This window comes from Sceloporus occidentalis, unplaced genomic scaffold (genome assembly GCF_023333645.1).
Source record: "Sceloporus occidentalis isolate IW3139 unplaced genomic scaffold, rSceOcc1.0.p SCAF_257, whole genome shotgun sequence".
Lineage (NCBI taxonomy): Eukaryota > Metazoa > Chordata > Lepidosauria > Squamata > Phrynosomatidae > Sceloporus > Sceloporus occidentalis.
In genome coordinates, this window is record NW_028317237.1 from 242930 (window position 1) to 270219 (window position 27290).

Genomic DNA, 27290 nt, shown 5'->3' on the forward strand with positions numbered 1-27290 from the left:
AACTTCATGTGAGATCCTGTTTCGTCTGAAACCCCGGACGTATCCAACTGATTACATCAAGGTACACACGGTTATATTCCTGTTATCCGGTGAACCTCAACTTTGGGCGCATCACCTATTGCACAGCAATAGTTCAATATTGGACTCTTGGCATTCCTTTCGTGAGGCTTTAGATTCCCTCTATGAAGACCCTTACAGGGCCTCCTCAGCTACAACTACATTGCGGGCATTGAAGCAGGGTAGGCGGCCGGTGGAGGAATACATCTCGGAGTTCCGACGCCTAGCTCTGGAATCAAACTGGAACGAACCTGCTCTACATGACCAGTTTCGATGGGGTTTGTCAGAAGCTATTAAAGATGAACTGGCACGCACATCTATCCCACCATCCTTAGAAGAATTTGTACGCCTGGCTACCCAGATCGACAGGAGGCTACGAGAGAGGCGAGCTGAACGCCAAGCCACTAGCTCCAGTTGGACACCTGTGGGGAATCATCCCGGGGTCCCTTCTCCTCCCACGGAAGAACCTATGCAGATAGGTATTGTTCAGGGCCCCCTCTCAACCGAAGAAAGAGAACGTCGTAGAGCCTTGAACCTCTGCATGTATTGTGGCAATCTAGGCCATCTATTCAAAAACTGCAGACTCCGTGCCCGCTACTCCAAGGGTAAGGAACCGATCGTTTTGTTTCATACCAGTTCCAATAGACATCCTTACCTATTACCTCATCTGTCTATCTCCGTATCTTTACAGTGGATTAAAGGCACAGCCCGTCTCACAGCCATGGTGGACTCAGGAGCCAGCGGGAATTTTATCGACATCAAGACTCTCCAGACTCTGAATATCCCTACACGTCTCAAGAAGAACCCGGTAGCTATTCAACTCGTGGACGGAAGTCCTCTCAAGACCGGTCCTATTGTTAAAGAGACTGTTCCTTTGATCCTTCAAATAGGGAAGGGTCATACCGAGACCATCCAGTTCGATGTTGTACCCTCTCCAGTGTCTCCTCTCATTTTAGGTCTCCCTTGGCTCAGGAGACATAACCCTCTCATTGATTGGGAGACTGGTATACTTCAGTTCTCCTCCTTGCATTGTACCAGTCGCTGTCTTAAGACTACATCCATCTGTCTCACACAGACTGTTTCCCTCCAAGAGATTCCCCTTCCCTATCAACAATTTAAAGACGTATTTGAGAAGAGAAGTGCTGACAAATTACCCCCTTCCAGACCATATGATTGTCCCATTGACCTCCTACCTGGTGCTACTATACCCTTCGGCCGTATTTATCCTCTCTCGGAACCTGAACTTACTACCCTGAAAGATTATATTGAAGAAAATCTTGCAAAAGGTTTCATAAGACCTTCTACTTCCCCTGCTGGGGCTGGGATCTTTTTTGTTCATAAAAAAGAGGGGGGCTTGCGCCCATGCATAGACTACCGGGAGCTAAACAACATCACAATTAAAAACCGCTATCCTTTACCACTCATCCCAGAATTACTGGAACATGTTCGATCTGCTAAATATTTTACCAAGCTTGACCTACGCGGGGTTTATAATCTGGTGAGGATACGCAAGGATGACGAGTGGAAAACAGCTTTTCGGTGTCGTTATGGACATTTTGAATATCTTGTTATGCCATTCGGCCTGTGTAATGCCCCAGCCACTTTCCAGCATTTCATCAATGATGTATTCCATGACATTTTAGACCATTTTGTTATTGTGTATCTGGATGACATATTAGTATTTTCACCGTCCTTGGAGAAGCATCGTGTACATGTTTGCCAAGTTCTGACCCGTCTGAGGACGCACGGACTATATGTCAAATTGGAGAAATGCATGTTCGAGGTACAGAGAATTGAGTTCCTGGGATATATTCTGACTCCAACCAGTATAGAGATGGATCCCAAAAAGGTTACGGCACTTCTCAATTGGCCAGCTCCTACAGACCGCAAAGGAGTACAGCGGTTCGTCGGCTTCGCAAACTTTTATCGCAAATTCATTCGCAACTTCTCACGAACCATACAACCTATTACCATCCTTTCTTCGAAGAACCAAAGATTTATTTGGACTGAGGCGGCCCAAAGGGCTTTTGACTATTTGAAGGAGAAATTCGCCTCGGCTCCTATCCTGCAACTACCTGTTCCTCAAAGACCATACACACTCGAGGTCGATGCCTCTGACACTGCTGTAGGGGCTGTCCTCTCCCAAAGACAAGACTCTGATGGGCAACTTCACCCTGTAGCCTTCTTTTCCAGAACGCTTTCACCTGCTGAGAGAAATTACTGTATAGGCGAACGTGAACTGTTGGCCATAAAATTAGCACTGGAGGAATGGCGACATCTTCTCGAGGGTACTCTTCACCCCATCACCGTCTTGACGGATCATAAAAATTTAGAGTACCTACGTTCGGCTAGACGCCTGCAACCTCGACTAGCAAGATGGTCACTGTTTTTTACCCAGTTTCCACTACATATCACCTATCGTCCAGGGTCTCGTAACGGCAAGGCAGATGCCCTATCCCGGATGTATGAATTAACCTCGTCATCCTCAAACCAAGACACGGTTCTCTCCCCTAACCATTTCCTAGCTGTTACCCACTCAGTATGGGATTCTGTACGTCAACATTCCAGAGACATTAATCCCTCTGAGATTCCCGGGTTACGTTACCAGCACGGTTATTACTTTCATAACAACCTCATCTACGTTCCACCCGAAGACCGCCTACAGATACTACAGTCATTCCACGACACCCCTGCCGCGGGTCATGGAGGTATCAAACAGACCCTCGATTTGATACAACGGTCCTTTTGGTGGCCTGAGGTAAAGGAAGACGTTGCATCATTTGTATCCTCCTGTGTTCCCTGTGCCCGTTCCAAGGAGATGCACAAGAGACCTGCCGGTCTTCTGCAACCGCTGCCGATCCCCTCAAGACCATGGACCAATATCACTGTAGATTTTATCACAGATTTGCCTCCTTCACACAACCAGTCTACAATAATGGTGGTAGTCGATCGCTTCTCCAAAATGGCTCACTTTATCCCCATCAATCACCTTCCCTCCGCTGCGGAGACGGCCTCTCTGTTCATTCGAGAGGTATTTCGCTTACATGGTCTGCCTACTGATATAGTATCTGATCGCGGCTCCCAATTCACCTCTCGGTTCTGGAAGGCATTCTGTGAACAGCTGCATATACAACGGTCTCTTTCCACGGCATTCCACCCTCAGAGTAATGGTCAGACCGAGCGCACCAATCAGACATTAGAGCAATACCTACGCTGCTTCACCACTCATTTACAGGACGACTGGGATCAGTACTTACCTTTGGTGGAATTCGCCTACAATAACCACATTCATCGCTCCATCAACATGTCTCCTTTTTACGCCAACTACGGATATCATCCTTCCATGCTCCCGGGTTCCCCCATACCATGTGTTGTTCCTTCAGTTTCTGAACAAATCATCAAGCTTACTAAGACGTACGAGATGCTGAGGGAGACGCTAAAAAAGACTCAGCTACAACACAAATTTTTTGCCGACCAACGTCGTTCCGATGCTCCTGCATACCACCTGGGTGATAAGGTTTGGTTATCGACTAGACACCTTCGTCTTGACTGTCCTACAAAGAAGCTGGGTCCAAGATACATAGGACCTTTTCGCATCTCTCGCCTTATCTCTTCTCTGGCCGTGGAGCTCGAGCTACCCAGCACTATGTCCATCCATCCCGTGTTTCATATCTCCCTCCTTAAACCATGGTCTGCAAACCCATACCCTAATCGTTGTCCCAATCCTCCTGCTCCAATTATAGTTAATGACGTTGAAGAATACGAGGTCGAGGAGATATTGGACTCTCGACGTTTCCATGGACGCTTACAATACCTGATCCGTTGGAGAGGATACGGTCCTGAGGAGGATTCTTGGCAACCAGCCAATGAGGTTCACGCCCCTGATTTAGTTTCTGCGTTTCACCATCACCATCCTGACCGCCCTAAACCTGCTAGGGTCGGAAGGCCTCCCCTCAGGAGGGGGTACTGTCAGGGTCCTCAGCAAGGACCCCGACGAAGCGACTCACCTGAGTACCCGCCAATGGCGGGCACCAGCTCCCACGCCGCGGCCGTCCTCACTGCTGCTCCGTCGGCTGCCGTGCCGTCTGCATTCAGAGGCGCGCACACGCGTCCCCACCTCCCTTTGTGGATTCCTGAATGGAGGAGGCGGGGAACGCGCGTCAACGATGTTACGCACGGAGGCGGAGCGACCCCTGGTGGTAGCTTTAAAAACTAGCTCTGAATATCATTCAGTGCTCAGTTATTGTGTTGTTCAGAGCTCTATGGTGTTACTCTCTGTGAGTTCTGCTTGGCTTTTGCAGTTGCATTTAGCTTGGACACACAAGCGAATCCTGAGCTGGGGCGAATCTCCTAAGTGACATCTCTAAGTGAGGAGTTACAAGCAAAGAAGGAGTTAAAACGCAAAAAGGAGTTAAAAAGCAAGAAGGAGGGTAAAGTATAAATCCTTGTGATTGCATATAATATATTTATATATATTTTGCGCCTTACTGTCTGTTTTTGCCAGTTATTGGAGCTATCCCCATTGCCAAGATGTCCTCCATGTTTGACAATGCGGTCAGGTGTACATCTTGCTCAATGTATGCAATCCTTGAGCAGCGCTTCGAGGGTGCATATTGCTGTGCGAGATGTGTGCGGGTTGCTCATTTGGAAGCACAAATCCTGAGTCTAGAGGAGCAACTGGCAACACTGAGATCTATTGACAACTTGGAGAGGAGTCTGCTGCTCACTGAGCAAGCTCTCTCGCAGGTAGAGGTGGGGGAGGATAGTGGGATGGAGGTACAGGACAGTCAGGCAGCTAGCTGGGTTACAGTTAGAAGGCGGGGTAGGGGGAAAAGCGCCAGGGAGGCTAGTCCTGATCTAGCACACCCCAACAAGTTTGCCCGGTTGGCAGATGAGGGGGATGTTAGTTCAGAGTTAGCAGTACTGCAGCAAGTCACTGCCTCTGACCACCAGAGGGGTGTCTGCTCCAGTAAGGAGGGAAGGAGGAGCGCAGGGCAGGCCAGACAGGTGCTGGTAGTGGGGGACTCAATTATTAGGGGGACAGACAGGGCGATCTGTCACAAAGACCGGGATCGCCGAACAGTGTGTTGTCTGCCTGGCGCTCGAGTTCGGCACATCGCGGATCGGGTTGACAGATTACTGGGAGGGGCTGGAGAAGACCCAGCAGTCATGGTGCACATTGGCACCAATGACAAAGTGAGAGGGAGGCGGAGTGTCCTTAAAAATGATTTCAGGGACTTAGGTAGCAAGCTTAAGGCAAGGACCTCCAAGGTAGTATTTTCTGAAATATTACCTGTACCACGTGCCACACCAGAGAGGCAGCGGGAGATTAGGGAGCTAAACAAGTGGCTCAGAAGCTGGTGTAGGAAGGAGGGGTTTGGGTTCATGGAGAACTGGGCCGACTTCTCTGTCGGATACAGGCTCTACGGTAGGGACGGGCTGCACCTCAATGGGGAGGGTGCAGCTGTGCTTGGGGAGAAGATGGTCAGAAGGGTGGAGGAGTGTTTAAACTAGGGAAAGGGGGGGAGGGAAACTACAATATAGAAGGGGAAGATAGTGTAGATAGAGAGCTGGGGCTTATAAATGTACCTGGGGGTGGAGCAGAGGGAGGGGTTAGAATAGTTAATAGGGATAGGCTTCATAGGGAACAAAACCATACACCTCTAAATTGTATGCTTACTAATGCCAGAAGTCTGACCAATAAAACTGACGAACTGGAGTTAATAATGTCTGAAGAAAATTATGACATAGTGGGTATAACAGAGACATGGTTGGATGATAGCTATGACTGGGCGGTTAACATACAGGGGTATAGTCTATTCAGGAAGGATCGGAAAAAACGAAAAGGGGGAGGAGTTTGCCTTTATGTAAAGTCCAGCCTAAAGGCCACACTGCGGGAGAATATATGTGAGGGAAATGATAATGTGGAGTCATTATGGGTAGAAATATATGGAAAGAAAAATAATAAAATACTGATCGGGGTTTGCTATAAGCCACCAAATATAATGGAAGCAGCAGAAGATCAATTATTAAAGCAAATAAACAAGGCAGCTAATCACAATGAGGTGGTTATTATGGGGGACTTTAACTATCCCCACATAAACTGGGAAACCGAGACCTGTGAATCTCATAAAGGAAACCGGTTTCTGACTATAAGTAAGGATAATTATCTGTCCCAAATGGTACAGGACCCGACCAGAGGGGGCGCCCTACTGGACTTAATATTAACCAACAGACCTGACAGAGTAACTAATGTGTAGAAAACGTGAGAAAAACCAGTATAGGGAATAGGATAGTGAATGGTAGGAATAATCAACCTTATTGACTTTCCTTGTGTATCTGGAACCACAGCTGCAACCCTTAAGCAACACTCTCCGGGTGTTGAAGTAATACAGCAAAAAGTCCACTAGGGGGCGCTCGTGTGTTCCATTCAATGAAAAATAAAACAGAGAAAAAAAAAAAATTTTTTTTTTTTTTTTCTCTGTTTTATTTTTCATTGAATGGAACACACGAGCGCCCCCTAGTGGACTTTTTAGAGTAACTAATGTGCAGGTCAGGGGACATCTAGGAAATAGTGATCACAATATGATGCATTATAACTTGTCCTTCAATAAGGGAACTCTTAGAGGAGCCACAAGAACTATGCACTTTAGGAGGGCAAAGTTTGATCAACTAAGAGAAGCCCTTAACACTGTAAATTGGGAAAATGTCCTCAAAAACAAGAGTACAGACGCTCAATGGGAGATTTTTAAGAATATCTTAAATTCTCACTGTGAAAGGTACATACCGTATGGGAATAAAAGAGTCAGGAACAAGAGAAAACCAATGTGGATAAATAAAAATGTAAAGGGGGCAATAAATGGCAAAAAAAAGGCATTTAAGCTACTAAAACAGGAAGGCAGTGAGGAAGCACTAAAAAGCTATCGGGAAAAAAATAAAATATGTAAAAATCAGATAAAAGCAGCAAAATTGGAGACAGAAAGACTCATTGCCAAAGAGAGTAAAACAAACCCCAAAATGTTCTTTAACTATATAAATAGTAAAAAGGTTAACAATGAAAGCGTTGGCCCCTTAAAAAGTAATGAGGGAGAAGTTATAGACGGGGATCAGGAAAAAGCTAATCTATTAAATATATTCTTCTCTGCTGTATTCACAGAGGAAAATGAAATGCCAGGTAATATACAGCAGGATGAGATAAATGCCCCAGTACATGTCGCCTGTCTAACCCAGGAAGAAGTGCAGTGCCGCCTAAAAAAAATCAAAATAGACAAATCACCAGGTCCAGATGGCATTCACCCCCGCGTTCTAAGGGAGTTAAGTAATGTAATAGACAGACCCCTATTTCTAATATTCAAGGACTCTATAGTGACAGGGTCTGTTCCCCAGGACTGGCGCATAGCAAATGTTGTGCCAATATTCAAAAAGGGGACAAAAAGTGACCCGGGGAATTATAGGCCTGTTAGTTTAACTTCTGTTGTGTGTAAACTGTTTGAGGGTTTCCTAAGAGATGCTATTTTGGAGTATCTCAATGAAAATAAGTGTATGACTCCATATCAGCATGGGTTTACAAGGGATCGGTCCTGTCAAACTAACCTGATCAGCTTTTATGAGGAGGTGAGCTCAAGACTGGATCGGGGTGAATCGCTGGATGTCGTATATCTTGATTTTTCCAAAGCATTTGATACGGTGCCACATAAAAGGCTCGTACATAAAATGAGAATGCTTGGGCTGGGGGAGAATGTGTGTATGTGGGTAAGTAACTGGCTCAGTGATAGGAAACAGAGGGTGGTTATTAATGGTACATACTCTGAGTGGGTGACTGTTGCTAGTGGGGTACCACAGGGGTCAGTTTTGGGTCCTATTCTTTTTAATATATTTATTAATGACCTTGTAGAGGGATTGCATAGTAAAGTATCAATCTTTGCAGACGATACTAAGCTCTGTAACGTGGTTAACACAATAGAGGACAGCGCACGATTACAAATGGATCTGCATAGGTTGGAGGCTTGGGCTGGGATGTGGCAGATGAGGTTCAACACAGATAAATGTAAGGTTATGCACATGGGGAAGAAAAATCCAGGCTGGGAATATGTATTAAATGGGAAAACACTGGGGACGACTGACATGGAAAAGGACTTAGGAGTTTTAGTTAACAGTAAATTTACCTGTAGCGACCAGTGTCAGGCAGCTGCTGCTAAGGCAAATAAAATCATGGGGTGCATCAAAAGGGGCATAGATGCCCACGACAAGGAAATAATTCTACCCCTGTACAAGTCACTAGTCAGACCACACATGGAATACTGTGTACAGTACTGGGCACCAGTGTACAAGAAAGATATAGTGGAGCTGGAGAGGGTTCAAAGACGGGCAACCAGAGTAATAAGGGGAATGGGAGGACTACAGTACCCAGAAAGATTATCAGAATTGGGGTTATTTAGTTTGGAAAAAAGACGGCTTAGGGGGGACTTAATAACTATGTATAAATATATAAGGGGACAGTACAGAGATCACTCCCAGGACCTATTTATACCCAGGACTGTATCTATAACAAGGGGACATCCTCTACGGCTGGAGGAAAGAAGGTTTCTACACCAGCACAGACGGGGGTTCTTTACAGTAAGAGCGGTGAGATTATGGAACTCTCTGCCAGAGGAAGTGGTGATGGTAAACTCAATAAAAGAGTTCAAAAGGAGCCTGGACGTGTTTCTTGAAAGCAATAATATTACAAGTTATGGATATTAGATTAATAGGGACAGAACGTTGATCCAGGGATTTATTCTGATTGCCATATTTGGAGTCGGGAAGGAATTTTCCCCCTGGTATGGGGCAATTAGCATCTGCTTCATAAGGGTTTTTTGCCTTCCTCTGGATCAACACAGTAGGGACACAATATGTATATAGGTTGAACTTGATGGACTTTGGTCTTTTTTCAACCTTATGAACTATGTTACTATGTTACTATGTTACTGCCTATCTATCTGATTCCTGTTACTGAACCCTGGCTATTGAATATCGTTTCTGCTGATTTCTCCATTCCTGACCTTTGGCTATTGAATACCGTTATTGCTGATTTCTCCGTTCCTGACCCTTGGCTAATAAATACCGCTTATGTTGTTTTCTCCAATCCTGGACTTTGGCTATTTATTTCTGGACTTACTGCCCTCACCGCTGTGAGGTATCCTGCATACCGGGTTCCTCCTCCCGAATTCCCGACAATAAGACAACCCTGATTATAAGACGACCCCAAAATCTGATTTGAGGTCTGATTATAAGACGACCCCGATTATAAGACGAGGGGTATTTTTCAGAGCATTTGCTCTGGAAAAAACCTCGTCTTATAATCGAGCAAATACGGTACTTAGTGGTTGGGCAGACTGGATGGGCCTACTGGTTCTTATCGGCCGTCACTTTCTATGTTTCTATGTTAATAATCTATACAACTCTTCCAAATGGGGTGCACATCCACATAGGGAAAAAAGAGATTTTTGACAAAAAATAGTGTAACGCCGTATGCAAATAGTCTTTGCAGTATCGCAGGTAAGTAATGCACCCACATTTCCAAGGACATAAATGAGCTCATCATAAAGTATTCTTTAATTCTTCATAGCTAAAAAATATCAAGGCATTTCAGCAACACCATTGAAGTTTAGGAGGTGAATGCCTTGACATTGAGTTTAATGTCATGACGTGGCAGGCACGTCATAGGTCAAGTGACCGTTTTGCATGACGTGCCTGACCCGACAATGGATGTTAAGGGGTTGAAGCACCCGAATATGTATAGAGTTGAGGAGGGTCCACAGAGTCACAAATTTGAGTAGCCAATGGGGATACGGAATGACATCACAACACACAGAAATTTGATCAAGCAAAACTTTAATATACAACTTGTACTACAGCAGATAGTTGTGTGTGCAAACTTATATGTATGTATATATGTGTATGCCAGAATTTGTGACTTCCATTTACACTGGCCTTCCAAACCTGGTCCTGGGTGCTCGGAACACTCTGTTGCAGGAGAGAGTCCGCAACTTGCCGGGCCATGCCCAAGATGGGCGACCGGCATTTTGTGGCAAACACCACACATGCGCACGCTGCACCAAAGGCAAACTGCGCATGGGCGCAAAGCCTGCAAATTAAAGAGATACTTAACTATTTTCTCCACGCCCCATCAATTTCCTGAAGGCGGGTTTTTTTTTGTCTGGGGATATTTAAGGACACCTTAGCTGACCACTCATTGCCTGCCAAGAAGTTTCTTTGTTAGTACTCTGGGCTCTGTTTGGTGTTACTTGTGTCAGTAACCTCTGCTTGTTCCAGTTTACATAATTACATAGTTCATAAGGTTTTAAAAAGACCTAAGTCATCAAGTTCAACCCTTCTACCTAACCTTCCTATTCTTGATCCAAAAGAAGGCAAAAACCCCTAATTAAGCTAATTTGAATTCTGCCATCAGGGGAAAAAAAATCCTTCTTGACTCCAAGAGGCAATCAGATTTTTCCTTGGATCTAGAAGCTCTAAAATATCAATGATTTTTTTTTTTTGAGCCCAAGGTGCGTGCTCCTTTGGTGCTGTTCTGTGCATTAGCAGCAGAGGCCCAGAATACGATTCTGGGTTCCCACAAGGGGAACCCAGACAACATCCTTCACGGGGGCCGGATCTTCGCATCTCACCCCAAGGGGTGAGACTCCTTTAACCTTCAGGGCACTCCCGCAAGGGAGTGACCCCCTTTAGGCTTCACTGCTTCTTGAAGTGTCGAAAAGCAAAATCATGACCGTGTCCTCGCAGTGAGTTCAAAATAACCGTGTAATCCAGAAAAAAAAATTAATTGGCACACGTGTAAAAACATAGTGATGTATAACTTAAAAAAAAATAAGAGCAGGCCATTTCTGGCCTAGCCAGGATCAAAAATAAGTTCTTAACTCCAAGACCAGAGGTACAAGGAGAAGAAGGTGCAGGAAGGCCGCCAGTGGAAAACGTGCGCTCACCGTATGCTGCGGCGTGCAATACTGCACACGGTGACTCCAGCATTACTGCCAGGGCAATTTAACACCTCAGGCTCCATGCTTTCCCGGCCCTAAGGCCAGAGGATCAAGTGTTTCCCCCCTTCCCATAGGGTACTACACTTGATCTTAGCCAAAAGGCCGAGAAGCGATATTAATGATTTTTTTTTTTTGGAAGCCCGAGGTGCGTGCTCCTTTGGTGCCGCATTCTGTGCACAAGGCAACAGAAGCCAGACTACGATTCCGAGTTCCCTCACGGAGAACTCGGACAAATTCCAACCCCCCCATGGGAGGGTCGGATCTTGAGTCTCACCCCGAAGAGTGAGACTCCTTGCTGGGTTTGTAGAGAGAGGAAGGGGCCAGAAGGCTCCCAATCCTCCTCCAGCAAAGTCCAGGCTTCACTGCCTCTTAAAAAGAAAACAGTGTCCAAAAACGTGGGATCAAAATCGTGTGCCAAGAATAGCGAGGGCCGAGCCGTGAATTTAGCAACCGTGAATTCAAAAGGGGGGCAAATTAATTGGCACTCGTGAAAAACGAAGTGTATTATATAAATAAAGAAAAATAATTTAGGGGTAGGCCATTGCTGGCCTGCCAGATTCAAAAATAAGAACTTAACCCCAGGACCAGAAGGTACCTGGGGAAAAGGTAGTGCTGATAGGCCGCCAGTGGAAACGTGCGCTCACCGTGTACAGTGGCGTGCAATACCACACACGGTGACTCCAGCATTTCTGCCAGGGCAATTTCACCTCGGGCTCCATCTGCTATGCCGAACCCTAAGGCCAGAGGATCAGCATAGTCCCCCCCCTTCTCAAAGAGGAACTACACTTGATCTTAGCCAAAAGGCCGAGAAGCGATATTAATGAAATTCTACTTATAGCCCTGTATGTCATGCCTTTCTAAAATAAAATATCCAGACCCCTTTTGAAGGCTGTGACGGTTCCTAGAGTCACCCTACCCCTCAGTTAATGTTATCCAGTGACATGAAGCCTTTTTGTCAGTTATTAATAAAAATTTATTGTATTGCCTTATTTCCTAACTGTTTGCACAGCACACTAAGGTCTGGGAGATAATCTAATCAAGAAAATGTGTATTCCTTATTTTAGTGGCGTCTGTATCCTTTTGTATTGTTAATCCCTTTACTGCCCCTGTTGTCTCTGGGATGCAGATTAAGGGGGCGGTTTGTATCCCAGTATCTTGTTTTATGTTAATATGTGTTTTGCTGGATATATCCAGCCTTCTGTGTCTAAAATAAATCAGTTCTCCTCTTGTTATACCTAAAGAGTAGTCTTGCCTATTTATTTGGGTACTGGATAGTGATATCCCTTTACTTTGCTTGGGGATATTGCCTACAGATTGCAGGGAATTATTGTCCTGAAGGGAGAAGTCGCTCTTGGCGGAGAGGGACAACCTGAGGTCCCTGGTCGGTCCGTCACAGTGAATATCCTTGTAAATTTACTGACCAGTGACGCGTATCACCCCCACCACGTCAGGATCTAGAAGCTCTAAAATATCAATGATTTTTTTTTTTGGAGCCCAAGGTGCGTGCTCCTTTGGTGCTGTTCTGTGCATTAGCAGCAGAGGCCCAGAATACGATTCTGGGTTCCCACAAGGGGAACCCAGACAACATCCTTCACGGGGGCCGGATCTTCGCATCTCACCCCAAGGGGTGAGACTCCTTTAACCTTCAGGGCACTCCCGCAAGGGAGTGACCCCCTTTAGGCTTCACTGCTTCTTGAAGTGTCGAAAAGCAAAATCATGACCGTGTCCTCGCAGTGAGTTCAAAATAACCGTGTAATCCAGAAAAAAAATTAATTGGCACACGTGTAAAAACATAGTGATGTATAACTTAAAAAAAAAATAAGAGCAGGCCATTTCTGGCCTAGCCAGGATCAAAAATAAGTTGAGTTGACAACCTGAGGTCCCTGGTCGGTCCGTCACAGTGAATATCCTTGTAAATTTACTGACCAGTCACGCGTATCACCCCCACCACGTTTCCGTGATACCGATCAAGTCGTATTGTTTGTCACTTACCAGTATTTCCAGCTTCTCGCGTTTGCTAAAAGACATTTAAGGTTACTACCCATTTCTGGTTTAACAGTTGACAAATAATTCTTGACTGCAGGTTTTGTACTATGCAGCTCTATATTGTCTGTGCTAACCCCACCACAGCTCTCACCCCTTTTTCCCATACCTAGACCCCCTTCCCAGTCTACTCTATCTAGCACTTAATTTCTATCTTTATCCTCCCCCCCAGAACCTAGTTTAAAAGATCCTCAATTCCTCTAACCTATTCTCCCCTAGCACTGAAGCCCCCTCTCCATTGAAGTGCAGTCCATCCCTGCTGTGGAGTCTGTCCAGTTCTCCAAAAACCCAAATCCCTCTTTATTACACCACAATCTTAGCCACGCATTGATATCCCTAATCTCCTGCTCTTTCCCTGATATAGCGTGTGGTACTGGTAATATTCCAGAGAATATTACCTTGGAGGTCCATTGCCTAAGTTTCTGACCTAGTGCCCTAAAATAATTTTTAAGGACCCCCCACCTACCCTTAACTTTGTCATTTGTACCAACATGTACTACGACCGCTGGATCATCTCCAGCCCCTCCCAACAATCTGTCTAACTGGTCCGCAATATGTGGAACCGGAGCACCCAGGAGTCAGCATACTGTTCGGCATTCGGGGTCCTGGCAACAGATTACCCTATCAACCTTCCTTATAATTGAATCCTTTCCTAGCCTTCTAGGGGAGCCTTCTGTCTAGCTTTCCTAGCCTTCTGGCTCCCCACTATGCTGGAGAGGTTACTCTCCTGGCTGCTAGGAGAGTCAGCCTGTCCCAGAAATGCTTCCCAGGTCTCCCCACCATCTTCACACAAACTGGCAAACACGTTGGGGTGATCTAGCCCAGAACAAGCCTCCCTAGCTCTCCAGGCCCCTGCTGCCCCTTACACAACTAACCCAGCTCTCTGCCCTCGAGACCTCTTCTTCCCCATCTCCACCCCCCTCTGCACTGGCCCCAGCCAATGCCTGCTCTGTAAGCGGTAAGCTCCTCTCCATGTTGTCTATGTCCCTCAGTGTTGCCAGTTGCCTCTTTAGATCTAGTACAGTACATTCCAAAGAAGCAACCTGCTCACACTTGCAACAGCGGTGTGACCCCTGGGGAGCTCGCTCCAAGAGCACATACATTTTGCAAGACATGCACTGAGTGGCATTATCCAACATGCCTACTAATACAAGACACAAATATATATATGGAATTACAAGGATTTATACTTTACCAACCTTCTTGCTTTTTAACTCCTTATTTGCTTGTAACTCCTCACTTAGAGATATCGTTTATCCTGCCTCTTCCTGTCCCTGACCTCGGCTTTCTCAGTTATCCTGTCTGCTGCTGCCCTTGACCTTGGCCTTATCTTTGACTACACCACCTATTTCGATGTCTGCCTAACCTGGTTTCTGTCTAGGCTCATTGTGGATCCCCAGCTGCCGGTTCTGCTTATCCCTCGCAAGATATACTGTACCCTCTAAATTAGGGATTCACTGCCTTGGGACTGGCATTTAAAAGAGAACTGTTTCATATTACAACTGTGCCTTCTTCACAGTTCATATAGAAGAGATTATAGGGTGTTGGTGGGGTTTGAGAGTTTTTTAGATTACCAGATTAAATTCAGTGCCCATTTCATGGCACACTGGAAGGCTAATACAAACAGATGCAAAATTCCAGATGAGTACCTTTAATTAATACATGAATCAACAGATTACATCACAGCAACGGATCAGGACTGTGTTCTGTGTGACAGAATAGTCTTTTCAACAAGGATTGAAAAGATTAGCTAAACTTCTGATTGGACATACCTGAGGGTGGTTGACAGACATCTGATGGTCAGAAAAAATCTGGTTCGCTGGAACTTTTAAAACCACCTCAAAGTTTTAAAAACCGGTCATCTGCTGGATACAAACGAATGGCAGGCATGGTATCATTCAAAAGTTCTTTATTTACAATTTACAATAGCCCATTAAAAACGCTTAATGCTTTAAGAAACTGAGGTGGTTTTAAAAGTTCCAGCAAACCTCCAGGATTCCTAAAAAACAGAAAGGTGCAGTACCTACTACAATCTTGAGTGTTTTTGTGCAATGTTGGTTTTATTTTGTATTTTTTTTCTATGTAGCAGTAGCGTACCTGGCGGGGGGCGGGGGGGGTGGCGGTCCGCACCGGGTGCCGCTGATCAGGGGGGTGCCAACTTGCCGGCACCCGGCACCCCTCCAGAGACGGACAGTAATGTCCGCCGCTGGAGGAGAAGGCTCGCAAGGGAGCGGTATCGGAGGTCTTTAACAGACCTCCGGCTCCCTTGAGTGATTTTAAGCCGGTTCCCTTGAACCGGCTTAAAATCACTCAAGGGAGCCGGAGGTCTGTTAAAGACCTCCGATACCGCTCCCTCGCGATCCACGCGGCAACTGCTGCTGTGCGCCGGGGTTTGTTGTCAGATCCCGGCGCACAACACTGAAGCCGCGCCCACCGCCGTCCGTGCCCTCTGACCCGGAAGAAGACAGAAGAAGAAGAGAGAAGAAGAGGAGCGAAGAGGAAGAAAAGGAGCTTACTGCTGTAAGAAGAAAAGAGGAAAGGTAGGAAATCATTCAGTGAGAGTGGATTGGTATGTGTGGAATCTGTGGATTGGTATGTGTGGATTGGTATGTGTGGATTGGTATGTGTGGATTGGTATGTGTGGAATCTGTGGATTGGTATGTGTGGATTGGTATGTGTGGATTGGTATGTGTGGAATCTGTGGATTGGTAAGTGTGGATTGGTAAATGTGGATTGGTATGTGTGGAATCTGTGGATTGGTATGTGTGGATTGGTATGCGTGGAATCTGTGGATTGGTAAATGTGGATTGGTATGTGTGGATTGGTATGCGTGGAATCTGTGGATTGGTATGCATGGAATCTGTGGATTGGTATGTGTGGAATCTGTGGATTGGTATGTGTGGAATCTGTGGATTGGTATGTGTGGATTGGTATGCGTGGAATCTGTGGATTGGTAAATGTGGATTGGTATGTGTGGATTGGTATGTGTGGAATCTGTGGATTGGTATGTGTGGAATCTGTGGATTGGTATGTGTGGAATCTGTGGATTGGTATGTGTGGAATCTGTGGATTGGTATGCGTGGAATCTGTGGATTGGTATGTGTGGAATCTGTGGATTGGTAAGTGTGGATTGGTAAATGTGGATTGGTAAATGTGTGAGAGTGATGGGTGTTATGCTGTACCATTCCCAATGTCTTTTTCATTATATAATTATGCTCTAAAGTACATCATAACTCCCATCACTCTATACTGTTCCATACAGTGGCAGAGCCGGGAGACAGAGGCCTTGCACCCCCACCGCAGGACTCCTGAAAGGTAAGTGAACTTCAAAGGGGGAGAGGGTAGATAGGGAGAAGGGAGTGAGACCGGGGGATAGGGGGTAGATAGGGAGAAGGGAGTGAGAAGGTGTAGATAGGGCAGAAGGGGTGAGAATGGGTAGATAGGGAGAAAGGAGGGTAGCAAGAATATTGAAATAAAGAGTCAGAATGAGAGAGCGAAAATGAATGGATTAATGTGTGGATGAATTGTTTGAATGAGTGAGAGAATTAAAGAATTTGTTAGGATGCATCAATGAATATGTGTAAATAATTTGTGTGAAAGAATAAATGATTGTGTGAATGAATTGTGTGAATGAAAGTGAATTAGTGAGTGACTGTAAAAGTGTTTGTGTTAATCATAGGTGTATTGTTGATTTGTCAAAAAGGCAAAGATGGTATAAGCAGGGTGTTTATGGGACAAAAATGGCACAGGCAGGGTGTTTATGGGACAAAGATGGCACAGGTAGCGTGTTCATGGGACAAAGATGGCGTACACTCGGCTGTTTGGGAACAATGCTGACTCATGCTGGGCTGCTAGGATGTGCCATCTTTGCCCCCAATGTGTGTGTAATTTGGGTGCTGGTCAGGTTCTATGTGGGCAATGTGGACGCTGTTTTTTTTGGAGGGTTATTAAAGAAAGCACTATTATATGTTCAGTAAATGTTATTTAAACGTATTTATTTTATTTATAAGTTATTAATTAATTTTTTCAGATTTCTTGTTGTTTACAGTTGAAATACAGTTTACAAATTGGTGCAATAAATATTCTTAACATAATTTTGTAGATGTCTTTACATTTGGTGGTGGGGGGGGTGCCACTTACAGGATCCGCCCCGGGTGCCAAATACTCTAGGTACGCCCCTGCTATGTAGGGCACAAACTCATATGTACCGTGTTTCACTATTTAATCTCTACTACTCACTACTAGGCGGGGTGGGCTGGGCCGGGCCGGGGGGCAATTGCCCCCTGAATCTAAATGAAACTGCCGTGCACTGAAGTGGCCGAATAGGCCACGCCAGGGCCGTCTTTAATACGAGGCAAAAGACCATGGGCAGACACACCGAGATGGGCAGACACACCGGGGGGTATAAGTACACAACAGGGTGGTTAGGGCATCACATACATCAATACACAAAGTGGGGTGGGTGGCTGGGGGCAATACACATGGATACATTAACCAGTACAAAAGGGGGGATCAATACACAAGGGAGGGGGGCTGGCTGGAGACATCACATAAATCAACACACAACGGTGTTGGGGCATAAATGCACAAAGGTGGCTTGGTGGAAGTACAACAAAAAACAAAAAACAAACCAGTGTGGAAAGCATTTTTTATGCTTTGTGTCGGTGTGGCAGAGTCTGTCCTAGTGTGTTTGGGTGTTGGTGTGGCAGAGCATGTCCTGTGTGTATTTGGTCATCTGTTTCCTGGTACTTTACTTACTGTAGGAGTAAATTGAAATATTTATTTTTTACTTATCCAGAGATAAAACGCACTCCTGAATTTGTAGTCACTTCAGAGGACAAAACTTTCTAGGCCCAGAAATCAGTGAGAGGAAAAGTAAAGGTTTTGTATTATTTACTCTATTTCAATCTGCATATTTTATTGAAAGGGATTATTGGCACTAAATTGTGGCTTTAGGTGTCCCGTGTATGATGAATTTTTTAGTGTACTGATTACTCCCAATCCCATCACATTACATCAATATGCTTTAGATAATCAGGAAGAGATGGGCATGGATGGTGGACTGATTCAGTGGCGCAACAGGCCACTTGAGTAGACTTGCCCCCCCAGGCCTTAGGCTGCCAGCTCTCCCCTGCTACTAGGCTTCTATACCCTATAAAAAATGTTTCATAATGCATGAAATGCTTTTAAGCCCTTTTTATTTGTTGAGTGTCTGGGCAATTCCATTTACATCAAGAACGAATGAAGGGCTGGACGAGGTACCCATTGTCAAGCCTGGTTAAGGGGTTAAGGGCTGACTAAGCAAAATTTGGGCACTGAAAGTGTTAAATTAGTGGCACGTGCTGGGCCAGATGGGAGGGGGTAATTACCCTCCCTGAGGGGTATATATTGAAGGGCCTTGCACTATAGGGGCAATTATTTTAAAGTGCATTTTCCCGCCCATCCCTCCCCTAATTTTCGGCATTCGCCGGGTACTCAGGTTTTTACGCTGGTACGGTGCAGGAGTTAACTATCTAGACAAGCATGGCGCGCATAAACATAAGGGAAAAAATAAAAAACAACAATAGTGTAATATGTAAACACAAATGAACAATATAAAGTGGTGTCTGATCCACTCACAAGCGGGCTGAACAAACGAGCTCGTCACGGGTATCGGTGGAAAATTCTTTAATATCTTCTAAAATCTCTAAAAAACAAACAGAATGGCAATAGTGCAATAAATCCGAAAACTAGATCTTAAGTAAGGCAAAGAATGCACTCACAGTTGAACGTGGCACTGCTAAACAAAAAGAGTGCACAAGCGTTTCAGAATGGAATCGTCAGGATCAGCAAATATTCCGGCTTGATTGTCCTTGTAAGGACTTACCTGCCTCTCCGGTCCCGCGCCCGGAGCAGCGAGTACCACCGCTACCCGGTCGGCATCTTCACCGCGTGAAACAGGTAGCACAGAACATAATATTATAACCTCAGGTGACCTCCTTAATGCAGGACACACCTCCTCCTGTCCCTATTTAAACCTGGACTTCCTCTTCTGGGTCACCCTTGGTTGGTGTATTTTTGCTATTTGCTTGCGCATTAGATTGTTACTGACTGCTCCGGTTTGACTTGGCTTGTTGACCTCGTTCCTGTCTCCTGATTCGGCTCCTGATTCCTGCTCGTCTGGTATTGATTCGGCTTGTTGACCTCGTCTCTGGATTCTGATTTGGCTTATCCTGATTACCTGTCTGACCCGGTTGGTTCTCTGACTTTCTGTTTCCGGTTCGCCTGGCCCACTCCGCCATCTGGGGTCCTACCTCACCATACCATTACAGTCCTCTGTATCTCTGCCTTCTCTCAACGCGTTTCGCCGATTGTACGTCGGCTTCCTCAGGAGAAAAAATCAAATAAAATAGCAGAAAGAATTAAGTTAATCCCGTGTGTGGTCGAAGGTCCGTTTATATCCGTGAGAATACTTCCGGGTACGTAGTCGCGTCGTAGTACGTGGAGGGCTGCGTATCAACGCCATCCGTTACGTGCCGCATTTCGTTCTCTTCAAGTGCGGCGTGCATCTTCTTACTGTGCAGATCTTACATACTTAATTCTTTCTGCTATTTTATTTCATTTTTTCTCCTGAGGAAGCCGACATACAATCGGCGAAACGCGTTGAGAGAAAGCAGAGATACAGAGGACAGTCATACCAGAATATTTGCTGATCCTGACGATTCCATTCTGAAACGCTTGTGCACTCTATTTGTTTAGCAGTGCCACGTTCAACTGTGAGTGCATTCTTTGCCTTACTTAAGATCTAGTTTTCGGATTTATTGCACTATTGCCGGTCCATTTCTTTTTTAGAGATTTTAGAAGATATTAAAGAATTTTCCACCGATACCCGTGATGAGCTCGTTTGTTCAGCCCGCTTGTGAGTGGATCAGACACCACTTCATTTGTGTTTACATATTACACTATTGTTGTTTTTTATTTTTTTCCCTTATGTTTATACGCACCATGGTGTATTGCTATTTAAAACACTTCGAGGAAGAGTGTTGTCGGCAGCTGCTAACATTACTATCATTATTATTTTTATTTAACACGTTGAATTCCAGTCCGTTGTTTTGTTAACCATCTAGGTATGGTTACTTGTGGTCATGGGCGTAGGAACCCCTAAAAATCTGGGGGGGACAGCATTTTCCCCCATCAGATCCCCTCTTTCTCCCCATCTCTCACACTATCTACCCCCTCTCACACTTTCTTACTATCTACCCCCTCCCTTCTCACACTATCTACCCTCTCCCTACCCCCTTCTCACTAGCTACCCTCTCCCTATCGCACTCATTTTTCACTGTGAGAAAATATGGCCTTTAATAAAATATGCAGATTAAAATAAAGTAAATGACACAAAACCTTTACTTTTCCTCTCACTGATTTCTGGGCCTAGAAAGTTTTGTGACTACAAATTCAGGACTCAAGATAATTAAAAATGAAATAGTTCTATTTATTCTAGGGATGCGCCAAAATGAAAATTCTGCACCAAAATGAAAATTCTGGACCAAAACTTTCATGGTTCACTTAGCCAAAACCCCACCTTTAAAAATAATAACACACCACAATTGGACGAAAAGAATTAGCAATATGACTTGGCATGATAGGAGTGTGATTGCTAACAGCAATCACACTCCTATCATACCCAGGCAGCCAGTACATGCTGGTATAGGGTGGCTGTAAGTGATGTGCAGACCCCATATTGCTGGCAGCATCAATACACAAGGGGGGCAGCTAGCTAGGTTTCCGCATGTACTGGCTGACTTGGCATGATAGGAGTGTGATTGCTAACAGCAATCACAGTCCCATCATGCCTAGGTCCCAGCACTTACACATCCAACCAGTAAATGCTGGAATCTAGGCATGATGGGACTGTGATTGCTGTTAGCTGTTAGCAATCACACTCCTATCATGCCAAGTCAGCCAGTACATGCTGGTACAGGGTGGCTGTAAGTGATGTGCAGACCCCATACTGCTGGCAGCATCAATACACAAGGGGGGCAGCTAACTAGGTTTCAGCATGTACTGGCTGACTTGGCATGATAGGAGTGTGATTGCTAACAGCAATCACAGTCCCATCATGCCTAGGTTTCAGCACTTACACATCCATGCTATCACACACACACTCATTAATTCATATACTCATTCATTCACAGATTCATTCCCTCAATCACGCATACTGATTCAAACACCCTCCCCACCCCCTTACCTGCACTGCAGCTCCTCGATGCCGCTCACAGACTTCAGCAGGGGGCGCGGCCTCCCTCTGCGTTCTCTGGTACTGCACAGAGGAAGCAGGATGGGATGTGATGTCACGTGAACTCTGCTGGGTTCCGCTTCCTCTGTGCAGTACAGAAGACCCTCCCACAGGTAAGTAGCAGGGGGGGGGATTCCTACGGCCCTGGGGGGGATTTCTTAATTATCGGTCCCCCCCGCATGAGTTACTGGGGGGGATCTGTCCCCCCCGTCCCCCCCGGTTCCTACGCCCATGCTTGTGGTGCACAGAGGTGTAAGTGCAGGACACTCCAGGGGCATTCGCCCCTGTGAATCGTATGGTTGTGTGACTGCCGCGCCAAGGGACGCCGGCAGTTCCAGCAGGGATGCAGGTGGTTACGCCCATACCAGCAGGTTACTTATTTGGTTATTAATTTGGTTATTAATTGGTTATAAGTTTGCTTTCATTTTGACTATAAATATTGATATACTGTGTCAAAATGTGTTGTGTTAATAATGGTTAACACTTTGTAAAACATTAATAAAGGTTGAGTGTCGCGGTGCTGTAGTTATTTGTAGTCCGCACCACGGACAAATAAATTCCATATCTGACGATTAATAAAGTTTTGAAATAAAGAAGTGTCTCTTGTCTTATTTGTAAGAGGTACCGAAACTGGACCCTACTTCATTCATGTTTCTTTGTGTATGTTTTATTTGATTGTATGCTTTTTGAGAATGACGTACACACTGCTTTATGTTCAATTCCAAAATATGCATGCCATGTATGAAGATGCATGTATGTGTAGTAAGATGGATTATTAACGACATAGAGGAGCGGGATATTTAAGATCTTACATAACTTTTCTCCAATACTTTTTCTAGCTAATTGGCTAGCACAATGCTTATGCGAAAAGTTACACCCTACAAAGTGACACCTTGTCATATTTCAATAATAGTTGCACTTCAATTATTAGGTCCATCATTGGTTTATCACTAGAACAAACTGTACAGAAAAATTAATTATGTAATTCAGATTTCAAACTGTCATCTGTAACCAGCATACCCTATATCAATGATTTCAGGGTTCCATCATTTTACATTTTCATCCCAAAATATATTAACTCTGCTTACTCTCTTATAGATGCTAAACTACAGTACACCCATAAAAAGATGGCAGGATGACACCTAGGACACACCTGTAGATTCATCTTTCTGACATTGTATGACAGTTTAGGTTTGGACACTGTCAGCAGAAGCCAGCATTGCCAAAATTGAGCGTAAATGAGTATGGCATGAGTGTCTATACACTACAGTAATACTCCCTTACAGTAGGTGTTAATTCTTACACCTGATGGAATGGCCATTGGAAGAGAGGAGAGACCAAGCATGGTCTCTGATGGCTCCTCCTACTGGATCACAGAGAATGTGATTAGCACAGGAGAGATATGATAAAAATATAAAAAATGAAATATAAATGAAAAGAATAAACTTTATAGGGAGCGCGGCGATGTCACTGTGACATCACCTTCAACTTGCTTGTGCATGGCAAACAAAATCGCTTCTGATGAAATTTTTGTTTTTGCTGCATTCGTTTTCGGGCAACACATTTGTTTTTCCTGGCTGTGCGGTATGGACGAAATTCCTTTTTTTATTCAGAATAAAGTTTGGGGGGGTGTCCCCAAAAGGAGGAGGTGCCTGACACCTTCCGGACTCACCTTTCATTATAGAAATTAAAAAAGGTTCCCCCGGAGTTAGGATGGTCAAACGAATGCAGCAGCAGCATTAGTACTAGAGCACTGGGCCTGGGTAGGCAGACACTGTCAGAGGATAGTGGAGTGGAGTACCTCAGGGGTCTGTCCTCGGTCCTCTTCTTTTTAATTTATTTATAAATCATCTCCCAAGCTGCATTGAGAGACATGTCACAGTTTTTGCTGATGACACAAAATTAGGCCGGATAATTCAGACTAATCTTGATGTTTCATCTTTGCAGGAAGATTTAGACAGAGTTTGGGACTGGGCCCTTATGGAAACCGCAGGGTTAACAGGGGCAGTTACTGCTCTTGCCCAGCAGATGGCGACGATAACTCAGTCCCTACACGACATCCAATCAGGACAAAATCAACAACAACAACAGATAGAACAAATGCAAGGCAAGGCGCTCTCAGTGTACATGGCGCACCACCTCCCGCCCCATTGGAGGCACAAGAACCACCAGTACCCCAAGGAATACCCACCTATGAACCACAAGTACCCTTGCCTGACAGATACACCGGAGATCGCACGAAATATAAGACTTTCATAACATCATGCCAAATATTGTTCGGCCTCAAACCAAGGACGTATAACAATGATTACGTCAAAATCCACACGGTCATAGCCCTGTTATCCGAGGAGCCTCAACTCTGGGCTCATCACCTACTCCGCAACAACAGCCCGGTCCTTGACACATGGACCTCCTTCCGGCAGGCCATGGATGCCCTCTACGATGATCCGTTCCAAACCACTTCAGCTACCAGTGCTTTAAGAGCCCTTCGCCAAGGCAAAAGACCGGTAGAAAACTACATTGCGGAATTCCGACGAATCTCCCTAGAGACGACATGGAACGAATCGGCATTGCATGACCAGTTCTGGTTGGGGTTATCTGATGCCATACGGGATGAACTTGCCCGTTCTGCTATCCCGTCCTCATTGGACGACTTCACTACATTGTACATACAAATTGACAGGAGGTTAAGAGAGAGAAAAGCCGAACGTGTGTCGTCTCCTCCACATGCATGGTCCACTACCAGACCCCAACACAGAACCACACCCAAGGAAACAACAGAAGAACCCATGCAACTAGGACTCATCCGGGGTCCGTTATCGGGTGCAGAAAAGGAACGACGTTGGTCTCAGGATCTCTGCCTTTATTGTGGCACCAAAGGCCACTACGCTAACGAGTGCCCGGACAAGAGACGACCATCCAAGGGTAAGCTACCCTCCTTGTCGATTCCTGCCACTCATGGTACATCTTCACACGCGTCCCATCATGTGTCCCTCTCCATTACCTTGCAGTGGAAAGGGAGGTACGTCGTCCTCGCAGCGATGATCGACTCTGGAGCCAGCAGTAACATTCTGGATACAGGCGTAATCCAGCAGCACGGCATACCGATTCAGAAGAAGACAACACCTCTACTGTTGCGGTTAGTGGACGGACGTCCTCTGCGGTCCGGTCCTATCACCATAGAGACTGTACCCTTAATTTTACACGTCAACCCTGACCACACTGAGAACATATCGTTCGATGTGATACCCTCTCCAGTGTTTCCGGTTATCCTGGGACTGCCATGGTTGCGGGCGCGAAACCCTCATATTGATTGGAAATATAGTTCTGTGTCTTTCCCTGCCAATAAAGACACCCGTTCACATAATCTGCCTCTGTCGATTAATGTAGCACACGATTACAGCTCCCTTCCGATTCCTGCGATTCCGAGTCACTACAGACGTTTTTCGGACATGTTTGAGAAAAAAGCAGCCAACAGATTACCACCACACCGGGAATACGACTGCCTGATCGATTTGTTTCCAGGTGCCTCTATCCCGTTCGGCCGCATATATCCCATGTCCGAACCTGAACTCGTCACTCTCAAAGCCTATATCAACGAGAACCTAACCAAAGGTTTCATCCGACCATCCACCTCCCCTGCGGGAGCAGGGATATTCTTCATTCCCAAAAAGGACGGGGGTTACGTCCTTGCGTGGACTATAGGGAATTGAATAACGTGACGATAAAGAACAGATATCCCCTACTGTTGATTCCAGAACTCATGGAACGTGTTAGCACTGCTTCCTTCTTCACCAAAATAGATCTGAGAGGAGCATACAACCTGGTGAGGATAAAGGAAGGACATGAATGGAGTACAGCATTCAGATCCCGGTACGGACATTTTGAGTACCTAGTTATGCCTTATGGGCTGTGTAACGCCCCAGCTACGTTCCAGCATTTCATGAATGATGTGTTCCGAGACATGTTGGATCGGTTCGTTGTTGTCTATCTGGACGATATATTGATCTACTCGCCATCGTTATCGGAACACAGGGAACACATTGCCAGAGTACTGGAACGGCTCCGAGAAAACGATTTATACGCCAAACCCTAGAAGTGCGTATTTGAAACACAGAGGGTGGAGTTCTTGGGCTTCATACTGACCCCTACACGAGTGGAGATGGATCCCAAAAAGGTCAATGCCATTCTGCAATGGCCATCCCCAACGGACCGAAAAGGAGTGCAGAGATTTGTAGGGTTTGCGAACTTTTATAGGAAGTTCATCCGTAACTTCTCCAAGGTCATACAGCCCATCACTTCCCTCACTTCTGTCAAAAAGAAATTCCACTGGTCAGAGGAAGCTCAGAGAGCCTTTCTTTTTCTGAAAGAACGGTTCACATCAGCCCCCATTTTGATCCATCCAGTGCACCAGAAGCCGTATACATTGGAGGTCGATGCCTCCGACACAGCTGTCGGCGCTGTTCTATCGCAACGGGCCGATACAGACAACCAACTCCACCCGGTTGCCTTCTTCTCGCGAACCATGACTCCCGCAGAACGAAATTATGGAGTCGGAGAAAAAGAAATGTTAGCCATGAAACTGGCACTGGAAGAGTGGAGACATCTGCTGGAAGGAACACTCCACCCCATTACCGTCTTCACCGACCACAAAAATATGGAGTACTATAGAACCGCCAAACGGTTGCAACCAAGGCTCGCACGATGGTCCCTCTTCTTCACTAGATTCCGACTCCACATAACCTACCGACCTGGTTCTAAGAACACTAAAGCGGACTCGCTCTCTCGCATGTGTGACGGGTCCTTGTCACAGCAACAGGACCAGGAGACCGTGCTCCTACCCAGGCATTTCGTAGCTGGCATCCGCTCCTTCTGGGACCAGTTCCACCCCCCAAGCATCCGACCCTATTCCTCCAGAGAACCTCCAATTACACAAAAAAGACGGGTTCTACTTCCATGGGGATCTACTCTACGTTCCTCCCAAGTCGCGTCTCCAGGTTCTACAACACTGTCATGACACGCCAGCAGCCGGACATGGAGGAGTGACCCAAACCATAGATCTGATACAAAGATCGTTTTGGTGGCCCACTCTACGCAACGATGTCCTTCGGTTCATTCGTTCCTGTACTGTTTGTGCCAGAGCTAAAAGCACCAGGAACAAGCCGGCTGGTTTAATATGCCCACTCCAGGCTCCTACCAAGCTCTGGACAGACCTGTCTATGGACTTCATCACTGACCTCCCAGTTTCGCAACATTACACCACTCTTATGGTGGTGGTTGACAGGTTCACGAAGATGGCCCACTTCATCCCAACCAAACGCTCGCCGTCGGCGGATGAAACAGCCTCTCTTTTTCTTCGCCACATATTTCGTTTACATGGAGTACCAGAGACTATTGTGTCAGACAGGGGGACGCAATTCACGTCACGAGTGTGGAAAGCCTTCTGTGACATACTCCATATCCACCGTTCTATGTCCACGTCATTCCATCCACAAAGCAACGGCCAAACGGAGCGTACCAATCAAACGCTAGAACAATACCTCCGTTGCTACACCACCCATCTTCAGGACGACTGGTACGATCTGCTACCCATAGCCGAATTCGCGTACAACAACCATATCCACTCCTCAACGCGTATGTCCCCCTTCTTTTCAGTGTATGGATTACATCCCTCCATGCTCCCTGGTTCCCCAATCCCTAGCGTTGTCCCTTCTATGACAGAACGGATAACGAAAATACTCGAGACGCACAAGATGTTACGTAATACCCTCTTGAAAGCTCAAGAACGATACAAAGCACAAGCAGACAGGCTTCGCTCCCCTGCTCCTATCTACAAACCAGGCGACAAGGTGTGGCTTTCAACCGTCCATCTGAAACTG

General features: G+C 45.8%; 1 non-coding gene and 1 pseudogene across 1 annotated transcript; both read right to left on the reverse strand.

Annotated features, from left to right (window-relative positions):
- Nucleotides 1-11029: 11029 nt before the first annotated feature.
- Nucleotides 11030-11207, reverse strand: LOC149275911 (U2 spliceosomal RNA; annotated as a pseudogene).
- A 519-nt stretch (nt 11208-11726) lies between these two features.
- LOC149275912 (U2 spliceosomal RNA) lies at nt 11727-11909 on the reverse strand. Its single transcript, XR_016279372.1, has one exon. It is a non-coding gene; the product is annotated as a U2 spliceosomal RNA (small nuclear RNA).
- Nucleotides 11910-27290: the final 15381 nt, after the last annotated feature.